General features: G+C 38.9%; 1 protein-coding gene across 1 annotated transcript in view; it reads right to left on the bottom strand.

Annotated features, from left to right (window-relative positions):
* Positions 1–14,314, bottom strand: part of Cadps (calcium-dependent secretion activator 1) — a 1,554,015-nt gene that overhangs the window by 102,845 nt on the left and 1,436,856 nt on the right. The gene's annotated exons all lie outside the window — the stretch shown is intronic.

The following is a 14,314-nucleotide window of genomic DNA, read 5'->3' as shown; positions in this document are numbered from 1 at the left end:
ATTCTGCATAAAAAAATTTGGAATTACTGAACTGCAACATCTTAACGTCAAAATGGCATATATCAATACTGATCACCATGATAACTATTTGTAATTATAACACAACATGCACTCTTCCCTCATTTCACATGCAAATTTGAAATTAAATGGACAACAATTCACTAACTGAGGGGCACATTTCATTAATATCTTATTTTCAAAACACTGAAAATTACTAAAAATTTCATAATGAAGCAAAAAAATTTCAAACATGTGAAACAAGATAAATTGGCTTTAACACAACCACTGCGATGTAACAAAAATCCAACTTGAAACAAGGGTGGCCAAAAGGTTATGCAAGCAACTTTCAATATTACATTTCCATCATGACGTTTCACAAATATGAGGACAAGAATTCTAACTGAACACAACCAAAATGTATTTGATAATGATCATACTGATTTCTTTATCCTCATACAGTCTGGGTGATTTAGACGTAATTTTGAATGTCACCAAGGTGTAAGTTCAGGTCAGGTATGGGAATAGTAGTGCGGGTCAGACAGCAAAGGAGTGAGTGGCTGCAACTTCCAAACAGCACAGAGTAGCCACTCCATCCAAGCTCCCACATGCACACTTGTCAGTCCCTCCATAATCTGTTAACTCTAGTCATCTTTGTTAATTAGGTTAAAAGTTTTGATATTTACAAAATAGCCAAAAATATCTAAAAATAATTCAAATTAGCTGGGTTGTCCTCAGGATTTTCTTGTTTCATTGAATTAGAATTCAGAAAAATTGTTATTTAACAAACAAGAATTAAAAACTGATAACAGACTGACCCAAGGTCAAAATATTATAAAAATGGATCAAATGGAGCTGTGACACAGTGATGGGTAAGGAGTGTGGATGGCAAGTGGGTGACGAGTGTGTGTGTAACTAACCCTACTGTCACCGTCCCATCTTCGGCAGGGCTGTGGGGGGGCGACGCAGGGGAGGGGGGGAGAACGGCTGTATTAGCAGTCACAACCCATAGATGCTATTCCTCAAATTTATTTTGCAAACGTCACAAATGTATACTTTTTATGAGGTACATGCAGGTTCTACCATTTATTTCCACAATCTCTCATCCTTTTGCTTTTATTCTCTATCATATATACTTTCATTCCCCTTCATTTCTTTTACTTTCATTTACCTATTCATTTACCTATTAATCTTTCCTTGATAGAGAAATCTACCTTACTCATGTTCTCTTACACTTCTTACACTGTTATGAATTAAGACAATCTAAATATTTTCCTTTCTTAAATTACCATTTACCTTATTTCCAGTTTCTATTCTGCCATATGTGCTTAACTTTTCCTTATTCTTCCTTTAAAAGCTTTATCATTCTTTCCTTAGTGTCCTTCCTTCTCATTTTGAATATCTAACACTTGCAAACAAGAATATATGTGCAAATACATATAAAATCTGTACCTTTACCTTCCTGCCCCAGGATCTCCCTCTATGGGCTCCCCAAGAGCTCAGGAGGCCAGTAACATCCAACAGACAGGAACATAGGTCAAGAAATGTGGTGATATTTTTTCTTTTTTTCTGAGCAAATACAGAAAAGTAAATGAAAATGGCGAGAAGTTTGTCAAGTTGGTTGCTGAAGATGGATTGCTGATTGGGAAAACATGTTAAGAGAACAGTTCTCACATGATATATTTGATTGGGGTTGGGGTCAAAAGGCATCATTAAATCATGGTTCAAATGATGAGCAAGCAGAGAGAGACTGTTGGATATGCATCTGTTGAGAGGAGCCTTTGGTAGGATGGCTGTTTACTTCTTAGTTGAGGAAAGTGTGAGAGTTTTTATTGGCTGTGAGAAAAGCAGGAAAGACATGGGGTGGGAGGAGTGCAGCAAAAGTGAGTGAACTTGGAAAAGATGCCTGTGTGAAGAAATCCCATGAGATATTGAGTGAAAAATGGCATAAGTTGAAAGTAAAATGAAATAAGGGGAGTAGGCAAGGAATGGAAGGTATTTGGAGAGGATTATTTACATGTGCTACTCAGGTGTGAAGGAAGTGAAAGGTGATATGTAGTCATTTGACAAAGGGAGTGAGTGGTGGATGAGAAGCTGAAGTTGCTGGTGAAACAGAAAAGAGAGATGTGCTCGCAATGCCTGTTGAGATGGAATGGGAGCAACCATCAGGAGATATAGAAGAAAATTGTCAGGAGCTCAAGAGGAAGATGCATTAGCTGAAAGAGACAGTTAATGAGAAATGGGTTGAGGAAGTATCAACAAAGTTCAAGGAGAATAAAAATATAATGTTGTGGAAGGAGGTGAATAATGTGAGGAAAACAAGACAACAAATGGGGGCGTCACTGAAAGGGGCAAACAGAGAATTGATAACAGGCAAATAAGAGGTAAAGAAGAGATAGAGTAAATATCTTCATCGATTCTTTAATGTGCTAGATGATTGAAGAGTGTTTGAGATGTGAAGCTTTGTGGAGCAAGAGTTGTGATGAATAGTTTGGTTTAAAGAAAAGAGGTAAAGAAAGAATTGTGTTCGACAAACTGTGGTATTGGTGTGAGTGGATGGGACTGCAGCTGAATTTTTTTGACTGATTGGTCAGGATTTTCAATATAAGTACAGTAAAGCATTTGTTATGTGTAAATTGAGCCTATGAAATGCTCAAACAAAGCATTTTTGCACTATTAGTTAACTACCCTCTATTATCCTAAAAAACAGAAAAATGAAAAGATACTTCAACACACTTCAAGCTGCATAAGCACTGCACTGCAGTGATTAGTGTACTTACCACCCAATGTTTTGTGGTGCTGGTGATTGTCTACTGTTTCCCAAGTTCTTTCTGGCATAGTGTTGTGTGCTGGTCTTGCACATTTGTGTATTTTGTGCACCCTGCATTACTATTGTGGACAATGGCCCTTTCAAAAATTGTCAGCAAGTGCCTAACAGTTCCTAAAAGATGTCTACACATTGCAAGAAGCATAAAAGGAATGACTGAAGCCTTGAAAAGATGGAGTTGTGCAAGGGTGAGTCCAAGGCAGCACTTACAAAGGACTTCATCATCATTTGCTTATATGCTTACATATATTAATATTTCCTCTCTGTAAAATGTTGACAAATATGTAAAACATTTCAAATATCAAACTTTCTGATTTATTCACAATAATAAAAACCCTCAAATGACCAAAAATTTATGCTTTCCGGAACTTCCGGTTCCCCATGCATTTCGGATAATATAAGTTTTCAGGCATGACTTAAGGTGAGGTACCTAGGGATTAGCAGAATGCCTTTTTAGTGGCATTATATAAAGGCAAAAACGACAAAAGTTAATGCTCAAATCAGAGGTATAATCCTGTTGAGTATACCTAGTCAGTTGTACGGAAGAGTGGTGACTGAGCAAGTTCCAGCATGCACAGAGCATCAGAGTGTGAAAAGTAATGTGGCTTCTGAAGTGGCACAAGATGTGTGGACCACATGTTTACTTTGAGAAATTTGTGAGAAATACTGAGAGAAATAGAGAGGCTTATACATGGTATTTATAGTTCTGGAGGAAACGTATGATAAGGGTGATAAAGATCCTTAGTGGAAGGTGCTATATGGAATGGGAGGAAGCTACTAGATGAAGTTGGAAGCTTTATCAAGAGAATGTCTGAGTTGGAGAGGAGGTGGGCGACTTCTTACAAGTGAAGGTGGATATATGTCATGCTGTTCAATCTGTTTATGGATACGGTGGTTAGGGAGGTAGAAATGGAGAGACGGGTCTTCAATAAGCTGGGGGTAGGAAGTTTAGGGAAGTGAGTCAGTTGCTGTCTACAGATTAAACTTCTCAAGTAGCATACTCAAATGAGAAATTGCAGATGCTGATGTCTGCATTTGGGAAATTGTAGTAATAGAGGAAGTTGAGAGTTAATATGAATTAAAGTTATAAGGTTTAGCACAGGGGAGAGAAAGAGATTTAGCTTGGTATAAATGTAGAGAACCTGAAGGTAGTAAGTGCTTTAGATATCTAGGAGAGGTCAAAGCAACAAATGGAACTAAGGGAGCTGAAGTGAACCACAGGTTAGGTGAAGGGATGAAGGGACAAACATCTTGGGTGCATTGGTGTGTGTGGAAAGGGAGGTCACTATCTTTGAGGGCAAAGATGGGTATGTCTAACTGCAAAGTAGCCTTGGTAGTGCTATATGGATGTGAGTCATGAGCTCTAAGTTCAAAAGATGGGAAGAAGGTGGAAGTGCTTGAAATAATATGTGATGTGAGGAGGGTTGATCACGTAAGGAATGGCAAAGTAAAAAATGAGAGGTGTGGTAGTAAGCAAAGTATGACTGAGAAAGCTTAACATAATGGGATGGATATAAGGAGAGCATGATTGAAGAGAAAATAACTAAAAGGATATATGTATCAGCAGTGAAAGCAGCAAGGGTGAGAGGAAGATCAAGAAAGATATGGAAAGATGGAGTGGAAGTGGGTTTGAGTTTTTGGAACCTGAATATGTAAGAGGGTGACAGGTATGCATTAGACAGAGGAAACTGAAGTAATGTAGTATACAAAAATGCTACTTGCTATCAATGGACCAAACTAAGACATATGAAGTGGTCAGAGGAAATCCTGGAAAAGTCTGTATGGATTGGCTGTAGAAACGGGGACCTGGTTTCAGTACATCATACATGACAATAGAGAATGGATGTGGACAAGCAAGGCCATACCATGTCTGTTTCTAGCACTACCTTAATAACAGAAAACAAAAATAAGTACAAAAAAGTGCAGGACAAGTGAGGAGTAAGAGCTGCATCCTGGGCATCCTGTAATATGTTGAATAAGTGATTAAAGTACTGAAAAGAAAGAAAGTAGGTTTTGATGGTTGAAAAAATTCTTTTGTTTTAGGACCTTGTTTAATGGGTATTGAGATATTCTCTGGGATTACTGGGGTCAAGATAATTCTTATCCCTATAACACTGGTAAGGCAGCTACCCAATCAGTCACCCTTTACAGTCGATCCTTGAATTGACAAAGCCATTAGCTTGAGTAACAAGTTCCCTTTCAGACAATAAACAACTGCCATTTGGTCAATATCAATGAAACACCTCCTCCAGATTGCTCAAAGCACACAATTCACAGATTGTGGCATCAACCCAAGCTGGTCACAGAAGGTGCAGATAAAAGATTTTCAAAAAGAAGGGTGAAGGAGGGCAGGGCAAGAAAAACAGGAAAAATTGCTTACAAGACACTCCCTCAGAGAATCTTTATCTTTAAGTCTTCAAAACCTACATTTCTCTCCTGTGCAGTGTCTCCCTTGAGCAATGAGAACATATCCACATAAAGTAGGATGGTCATAGAAAAGTTTTCAAATCTGAATAAAAGAAACAATAAATACCTTCATTGGTGAATCAGAAGCATATTGGAATCTTACTCTAGCAGGAGGAATCCCTAGAAACACACGGTAGATCCAATATATCAAACTAAGGGACCATTTGATAAAAACAGAATGAGAGTGGCAAAAGCTTCCTTTTCCTCATCCTCGAAAAAAACATTCTGAGGAATACTCAAGAAGAGGCCACCTTCATGTGCTCTAGCATAAAACCCTGGTTGAGCCAAGTGTCTTGATCTACATGGAGATATTTTTCACTGAAAGAGGTCTCAAGGTTCTACAGTGCACAAATGAATAATCAATAATCTCTGGCATAGTCCAAAAGGTCTCTTAGGAGACTTGATTAGGCAAAAGGCATGATGCCCTACTGATGAAATATTCAAGGAGTGGATGACACTGGAAATATTTCCAGATTTAATGGTTTCTTTCTGGGCCAAAAGCCTGGAGCTTTCGTTTACCTTGACCTATAAAAGTTCACCAAAAGCAAGACTCCTCTGCATGACATACTCCCTCCAGAACCCAAGGTTATAAGGAAAAGAGCTTAAAGAAGCTGAGGAGCTATACTGCCATAAAACTATTAGACTGTTAAAAGTCTGACTTTTGAAAGTTCCCACTTAGGTTGAAAGGAAGAAGTGCTAAGTCTCCTTAAAAATATAAACTGGAAAGGCATCTCATATCAAAACAAAAGTGAAAAAAAAGGAGTTCTTATGAGGTCCTCTTCTAAGTGACAAACATTAGCGTTACTAGTGATGTTATTGTCATGAAACTGACTAAAGAAGAACTCTAAACATAAAGCTTCTGTAACTTTTGAGGCAACAGAATCTTCAAGGAAGGCCTGAAATGATTTCCAGACCAATTATTACTGTTCAGACCAATTAGTTGAAGGATGAATATTATGTAAGAGTTCATACATTATGTACTCTCCAAACATATGTCTGCAGAAATGTTTGAAAGAAAGCATACAAGAAAATTACAAAATCCATGACTTTAAGGTTGGGGCCCTAAAAAAGTGCTGAGGTAATCTAGTTCAAGGGAGTCTCTGGCACCAAGTTTGCTTGTCCCATCTGGGAGTTACCAGCATTACTAAACCCTGAAAAACAGTTTTGTTTGAGAAAAATGTGAACCAGAAAATGAACTGGGTGAAAGAGATAATTATGCTTTCACTGACTCTAATCCAAGCAAAGAACTTTTGTGCATTGGTTCTGGTGGTATAGAACTCCACTTGAGGTGCTATTCCTAAGAAGAGGATCCAACTGAAAGCCTCCTTCACTGTTGATATTTTTGCTGATGTCTGCCCAAACACTGCATTCTCCTTTGAGATAAAATGCTTGAAGGAACAGGATGTTAGGCACTGTCAGGCACAGAATTTTTTACAGCAAACTCTAAAAAAAAATACAAGGATTCTTTTTTTTTTCTATGTTAGAGGATACAGCCACCAACAAAAGTCCACATAAAGGCCAGGCCTTCATTGAAATATAGAGAGAAGCATGAAAGGGAAAAAGAAGAAACAAGAGAAAGTATCTAAGAATTTTGGAGGAAGTGAAAAATCTGTCTTTTAAAATGTGCCAGGTCCTAGTTATTGGAAAATACATGAGAGGGCAGAGAGTTCCAAAGCTTTGAGGCACAGTGAAAGAAACAGTTTTCAAAATGGCTCACCCTTGAGTTGCCAATGGCCACACAGTAATCATGCAGCATAGCAGCCTACTGAGTATTGCATATTCTAGCAAGTGGTTGGGGGACACAAACAGCCAACTCTCAGGGGCAAAAACCAAATACCTATAAAAGAGGGAAAGTAATCCAACATTGCAGCATAGGGCAAATGGGGTCAAACTTTGAAGTTAGCTTAAGAGAGTTTAAAGTTGGGCCATTTCTGAATCAACTCTGTCAAGTAATGATGCAGATTTAGAATCACACCAGATATGAGAGTAGTACTCCATACAAGGACAGATAAATCCTTTGTATAAATGGAGCAACTGTTTGGAAGAAAAGAAATTTCTTAGAGGGAAACTCATCTATTTCCATAATATGAGGTTTCCAAGAAAGAATGGACATTACAGTAATACTGAGCTTGTTCATTGAGTCAAGAGGAGAAGTATGGAGCCATCAAAGGGGAGAGGAAAGTTGTGAGGAGTTTTCAACGGAGAGATGGGTAGAAACTGGGTCTTGGAGGCATCAAACTTAACCAGATTTCATTTACCCCACTAAGATACCCTGTCTAAGTCTGAGCTCATTGAGGAAGTTATGCTGAGATGAGATGCAGATTGACTGAGAAAAAGCAGAATTGAAGAAAGTGCAGGAATGGAGTTTTGAGTCATCAAAGTATGAGTGCATTTGGTTATTTGTGAAAGAGAGGAAACCTTTGATAAAACAGAGAAAAAGTGTAAGGCACAGGACAGAACCTTGAGGGACACAGCTATAGATGGAGAAAGGGGGCAAGGCTGATCCATCAAAAACCATAGAGACAGATTGACCAGAGAGGAAGCTAGATATGAGGGAGGAAAGCCTAAGAGGGGGGCTTAGAGATGAGACCCAAATGCCATACCCTATCAAAATCTTTACATATGTCAAGGGCAACTACATAGGATTCCCCAAAATCTTTCAGGGATGATGACCAGACATCAGGAAGATTGAAAAGAATATCACCTATTGAAATCCATACTGGTTATTGGAGGGAAGCCTGTGAGCTTCAAGATGTCAGAGAATATGAGAGTCAAGGATGGATTCAAAGACTGGAGATAGTAAATGTCAAAGCTAAAGGATGATAGTTTAAGGGGTTAGAACAGTCACCTTTCTTAGGGATGGGATGTACCCATGCATGCTTCTAAGAAGCAAAAAAACTGGTTTTTAAAAAGAAACAGAACAGACCAGCAAGTACAAGTGCAAGTTCAAAGGCACATTCTTTCAGTCCTCAGGAATGGATGCATCAGAACTATAAGCCTTGCTTATGTCCAGAAAAAGGAGTACTTTTCTGAAAGTCCAAAGAGATTAAAGATGAAAGGCATTGGATCAATAAGTCATCAAAGGTGGAGGTGTTAGCAATGCTGTTAGCTAAAGACCAGAATGTTTTGCCTCAGGGATGACTTACTTGCAATGATCATGAGAAGTGATAAATGCTTAATGGAAGCCAGAGGAACAAAGGTTTTTCCAGGCCTAATCCCTTGTTTAAATGGCCTCAAAGCAGGAATGGTTGAACCATGGATTGGAAGAAGTCAACTTGCAAGAAGAGAGGATAAATGCTTCAAATCATGGAGACAAGCATCACCACATGAGACTAATTCTTCCATGGAAAGTCAGAAAAGAATTTTTGTACGTTTTTCCAGTCAGCTTTGGTGAGGTGCCAGTATTTATGCTTAGAAGGGGCTGCTGGATGGAGAGATACCAGTGAAATATATATACATTTAGGGGAGCAAGATTGTGCAGTTACAGCAAGATGGATTAGAGGTGAAAAACAGATCCAGAATATTAGGAGAGTGGTCACAGCAGTCAGAAATATAGGTAGGGTGGGAGATATTTTTCTCTAAATCATTAAGAATGGAGAGCATGAGGGCTTCAGTCCCCCAACTTTCCATATGAGAGGAAGTCAACCACCCAAAAAGGTGAATGTTAAAATCTCCTAGGTAGAGGATCTTGGTTTGCTAGTAAGAGGATGCCATAGTCTCATGGCAGGAGCCTAGATAGTCAAAGAAAAATATGGAATTTTTCCTATTTGTAAAAATAGGAAAGCAACAAGAGAAAAAGAGGAAAAGTGGGGTAATTGGGAGAGAGACCTTGAGCAACATAACATCAGAGTTTGGGGACTCAAGGTCCTCAAGGCATGCAACAGGTGTGTTGATACTGGAATATGTTCAGACACCACCTCTGAACCAGAACTGTGAATGTAGATTATGGTTGGATATGGAAAACAGGCTTACGAGAACATCATTCAACAGCTGGGTAAGATATTAGGAAATGCACTAAACAGATGGTGATCAACAAAAGAGAGGTTACTAAAGAGACCACAAAAGTAGGTACAGTGAATAGAGAAAGAGGATGGTTTTCAGCGAGGGAAAGGTTGTGGGGAAGGGCTGGTATTACTAATGTCTGAGCCCTCCCTCTCAAAAGCAGTAGAGTCAGGCAGAAACCCACAGATTCTTAGCACCCCATGATACAAAGGTCTAGGGGCCATAGACTTGTTGGACACTATCATGATTATATTCAAAAGTGATTGTGCAGACAGGAGGAGGCAAGAGAATTTAATGTGATGAAAATAGGTGAGGTATGAGTAAGTGTATAGTGCTTGTGAGGAGAAAATGGCAGGACTAAACTGGTAGTCCCTTTTGATGAGACAGAAAGTAAGACCAGCAATCCTAACATGGATAGTGCAAGATGCTTCCAGGCACCACTTTAACACTCCCCAGTTAGGACAGTAGTACCACCCTGGGTGGCCCCTGTCAACAGTCTCCTATAAGAGACTCTCTTCATAAGGCAGTGGACTGTCATGGAAATGTCCATCAGAAATAAAATATGGCATCTGCAACCCAGAACATTTTAGGAAATGATGAACCATGGGACTGATATTTCCTTCACACTGGGATGAAAGAATTTCTATTTCCCTACCCAATGACTTGCAGAGACATGACCTTTTGAAGAATGAAAGCCTTATCCTAGTTTAGATGTGTCTGTCCAAACCCTCAAGAGAGAATTTACATGAAGACTCCAAGGCATGCCTCCTGGAGGTTCTTCACATCTATCCATCTATCTATTTATACCTCTGATGTCCTTTCCCTCCAGCAACTCTCATCAAGGGAATGACCATGGCAAAAGAGTTTCCACTTATTCCTGTCTTTAAATGCCTCCCGAGCACACACTATTCCACACATTCTTCCATCATTTCTCTCCCTCCAGTTCTCTTCCACCCTATTTCCCTGTGTCACAAGTGGTCTTCTTCTCAAACCAACCCCTCTAATTGTACTATCATACACTCTCCTTGTAAACTATATGTCATACCTCTTTAGTCTGGCAATCTTGGGACCTGGCCATAGCCAGATCACAGAAAATGCCAGAAAACAGAAACTGACCCCTTAAAAGGCCCTTGGCAGAACACCCTTACCAATTGCCATCAGCCTGGTTTTATGTGTTCCTGCAGCATTGCTGCAACCAAGAATTGTTACCCTATCTTTGGAATCCTTACCCCCAGCTAGAGGCTCCCTAATATCTTGGGCAAGGGTTTTTCGTGGCATATGACGCCAATACAGGGCAGATTTGTCAACATTTTACATTTGTTCTGGGGCTATAAAGAATTAACAGGACTTTTAGCTCAGCTGCAGCATAAACAGATTTTGGCACCTTAGTGCTACTAATAATGCTGCCCTCATGGTAGATCCCCACACTAATGGCAGCGGATTCAAAACATGCTAGACCATGGGATTTGCCAGACCACAGAGTGCTGGATTCTTCCCACATGCCCAAACTACCTCAAGGCATTACTTTTCACTCACCTTACCACTCCCTTTTCATTTTCTACAATATCAAATCTGTCAGACACCCTCTCATTTCTTCATTTCATCATGTTACCACATGCTCCTCTTAAATAGCTCATTTCCACAACCTGGATTCTTGACCTCTGTGACTCATTCCATGTCCATGTTTTAGCTGCATAGGTCAGGACTGGGAGGCCTATACTTTCCATTAATCCATTCTTCACTTACAGTCTATCAAACTAAAGATTCATGAATATCCCAGGGCAGTGGTTTAGAAAACCTCTACTTAGAGAAAGAAAGAAAAGAACCCAGAAGAAAACCTTTTTGGCCTATAGTCTCACCAAATTACTGTACAGAACTCTTAATATCAAACTTTCCCTGAAGCTGCTTTAGATGATATCCAGACACCAAAGTCTGGAGCCATGAAGGCAATTACAATTCTATACAGTAACTTAGTTACTCTTGTTCACTTCATCATTGGTAGCCACTCACTTGCTTAAAATTTTGGACTCTTTAAGAATAGAAAATATAATTTGATTCGCTGAAGTTGGTATCACTCCTGACATAAGATTTGAATCTGGGGAGTTTCAGCTCCTGAACCCTATTGAATTCCAAAATTTTGGCACACACAAACTGAATAATCAATGCACATATACTCAGGGGTCCATGTGTAATAATCTATTTCTTCTGTCTAGGGAGAAATTTTCATACTGGTCAGACCTCATTTCTTTAACATTCTCTCTACAATAAGACTTTTAAATTTATGCGCACTGTCTACATTATCTATTATCCTCAGTCATCAAATTGTATTCATTTACTACTCTTGTACTACTAAAGTATTTCTTTATGCCCTTCTGAAAAAGTTTATCTTTTTTCACCATATGTCCTTACAGCTCATGAAGAACTGCTCATTGTTTAAATCACTGATCTGTTTTGAAAACTTAAAAGTTGGGATCAGGTAAACTCTCATTCTTCTCCTTCCAAGGTAGGTAAATTCAAAGCCTTTAGCATTTAGCTCTCTTTATTTTGGTATCATCTTCCCTTCTTTATCTCATTCTGCTTCTTTAGGTGTAGTAACAAAACTTGACAAAAACATTCTAGTTTTGGCCTTATGTAGGATATGAACAGCTAGCTAAATGCATCCTTGAACATATAAATGAAGATTATTCTAAATTTTCCAGGAAACAGTTTATCACCTTAACTATTCTCCTTATATGGGACTCTGGCCTCAGGTTAGGGAAGATGTCAACTTTAACTTCCTTCTCTTGCACAGAACCCTCAAATTTATTTCCTACCACATAATAATCATATTGACGTCTTCTTTCACTTTGCCCTATCCTCATTACTTTATCTTTCTTTGCAATGAATTTCATGGACCATGTATCAGGCCAACTTTGGAGTCTGTTTAGGTTTCCTTGTATGCTGATACAATCCTCCTCACTTTTCACTTCCCTCATAACTTTCACGTCATCTGCGAACATGTTCAGGTAGGAGTCCATACCTTTAGGCAAGTCAAGAGGAAAGAAGGTCCCAAACAAAACCCTGTGGTACTCTGCTGGTCACCTTGATCCATTTGGCAAAGGCTCCTCTGACAAGTGTCCTTTATTCCATTCCACTGAGATAATCTTCACTGAAAGAGTTTTCCCCTTATTACTGCCTTGTGCTCCAACTAATAATCTGTTTCCCATGTAATACAGTATTAAATGTTTTCTGGCAGTCCAAATACCAATGATCCACCTAGACTTCCCTTTTGTCTAAGGCAGAGTTTTCTCTCTCACCGAAATCTAAGAGGTTTATTACACATGGCCTCCTTTCCCTAAAGCTGTGCTGTTTCTCACTAAGGTAATTTTCCCTTTGTAGAAAGTCATCCATTTGCTTTCTGATTATCTTTTCTCCAGTCTTACATACACAGTCTCCTCTCTTTTAGATAAGTATAATGCTCACCTTAGCACTCTGCCCCTCTACAGTAACATTTTGAAGAGGATCTGTAAAAATCTTTGGTACATAGAATGATGAATTTTCATCAGGATGATGAACCTTGTATGTCTTTTCTAGATATCTCAATGTTTTCTAAAACCTCCTCTCCATTCCATCTCACTGGTGTTGAGGATATAGTGTCTTCCACTGTAAAAACACCATTGAACCTGTTATTCAATTCTTACATCTTTATATCATCCTCAACAATCTAACCCTCTGAATCCCTTTGCCTGATTAGCTGCTCCTTAACTGATGCCTGACTCTTGATGAGTTATGGATTCTCTCCTGCCTTGACCACAATATTCCTCTTAAAGTCTTTTTGTTCCTCCATTCATATCCTGGTATACTTATTCTCTGCTCTCTTCTGTCAGCTGGCTGAAGTGCCGTCTAAATATTCATCACATCTCGAAGCTCCTTTGCTTTTTGACATCATTGATCAAACCATTCTTTCCTCTTTCTTCCCTCCATCTGTATTTGAGGCTGGAGGTATCTATGTTCCTACTACTTCACGTTAGAATTTGTCAAACCTCACTACAAAACCCTGGTTCCTGGCTAGTGAATTCCATTTCCCAATATTATGTTACCTAATGAATCATTGAGGTTTGCTTAGTTTCTGTGAATATCTCTTCTCTTAATTTCTTGTCTCACCTCTGTTTCTTTAACATCCTCATTTACCACACAGTTAAACTTGAGCATTACAAGGTCATTTTACCCAGTTGGTGTAACATATATAATGTTCTCATGATCAATGATGGTATGTGACAAGATAAGATCTAGCAATGATGGTACATCAGCACCTCTGTCAAAGATGTGTTCAATGTCATGTTACTATAGGAAAATTTCAAGTATGAGGTATAAAAATTTGTGTCTCCATGACACCCTCTTTCCATTAGAATCTAATTTCACCCAGTGTATTTCTTTATACCTGATATTCCCTATTATCACTCCTTTCCCATCACTATACTGTAAATGTCTTACTTCTTCATGTACCCTTATGATTGTTCCTTTGTTGTTATCAATGTATATACATTCAAGACAATTGAAATTCTCTCAAGTATTATTATATGATAACACTACTGAGCACTTCTTCCCAACAGTTAATCTTCCCATTATGTACCGTCTGAATGGGCCATCCTCCACTATTTCTCGAAACTTAAAGCTATCTTTCATTTAGAGGGCTAATCCTCCTCCTCCTTTGCCTTCTCTTTCCCTCCTCTGTGTTATGTACCCCTCTGGGCACTGCAGGTGAGATCTTATCTTTTTAGCAAGCTTTGTTTCTACAACTCCAGCATCAGGTGAACTTTCCCTTATAAGATCCTTTAATTCCAGTTATTTCCCAATAATATTTGTATACAGTACATTTGACAAGACTTCACTATTTCCCAACACTCCTGTTGGGACTGTTCTGTCCTCTTGCCTTGTGTAGCATCATAATTTGTCTGCCTTCTTGCTGCACTATTTACTTTTCTCCCTCTTTTCCTTCGGTTTATCACATTTTATGAATACCCCACTGAATTCAACCATGAT

Source organism: Panulirus ornatus, chromosome 10 (assembly GCF_036320965.1).
Source record: "Panulirus ornatus isolate Po-2019 chromosome 10, ASM3632096v1, whole genome shotgun sequence".
NCBI classification, from domain to species: Eukaryota; Metazoa; Arthropoda; class Malacostraca; order Decapoda; family Palinuridae; genus Panulirus; species Panulirus ornatus.
Note: the sequence above shows the minus strand (reverse complement) of the source record. Positions and strands in the feature narration are given on the sequence as shown.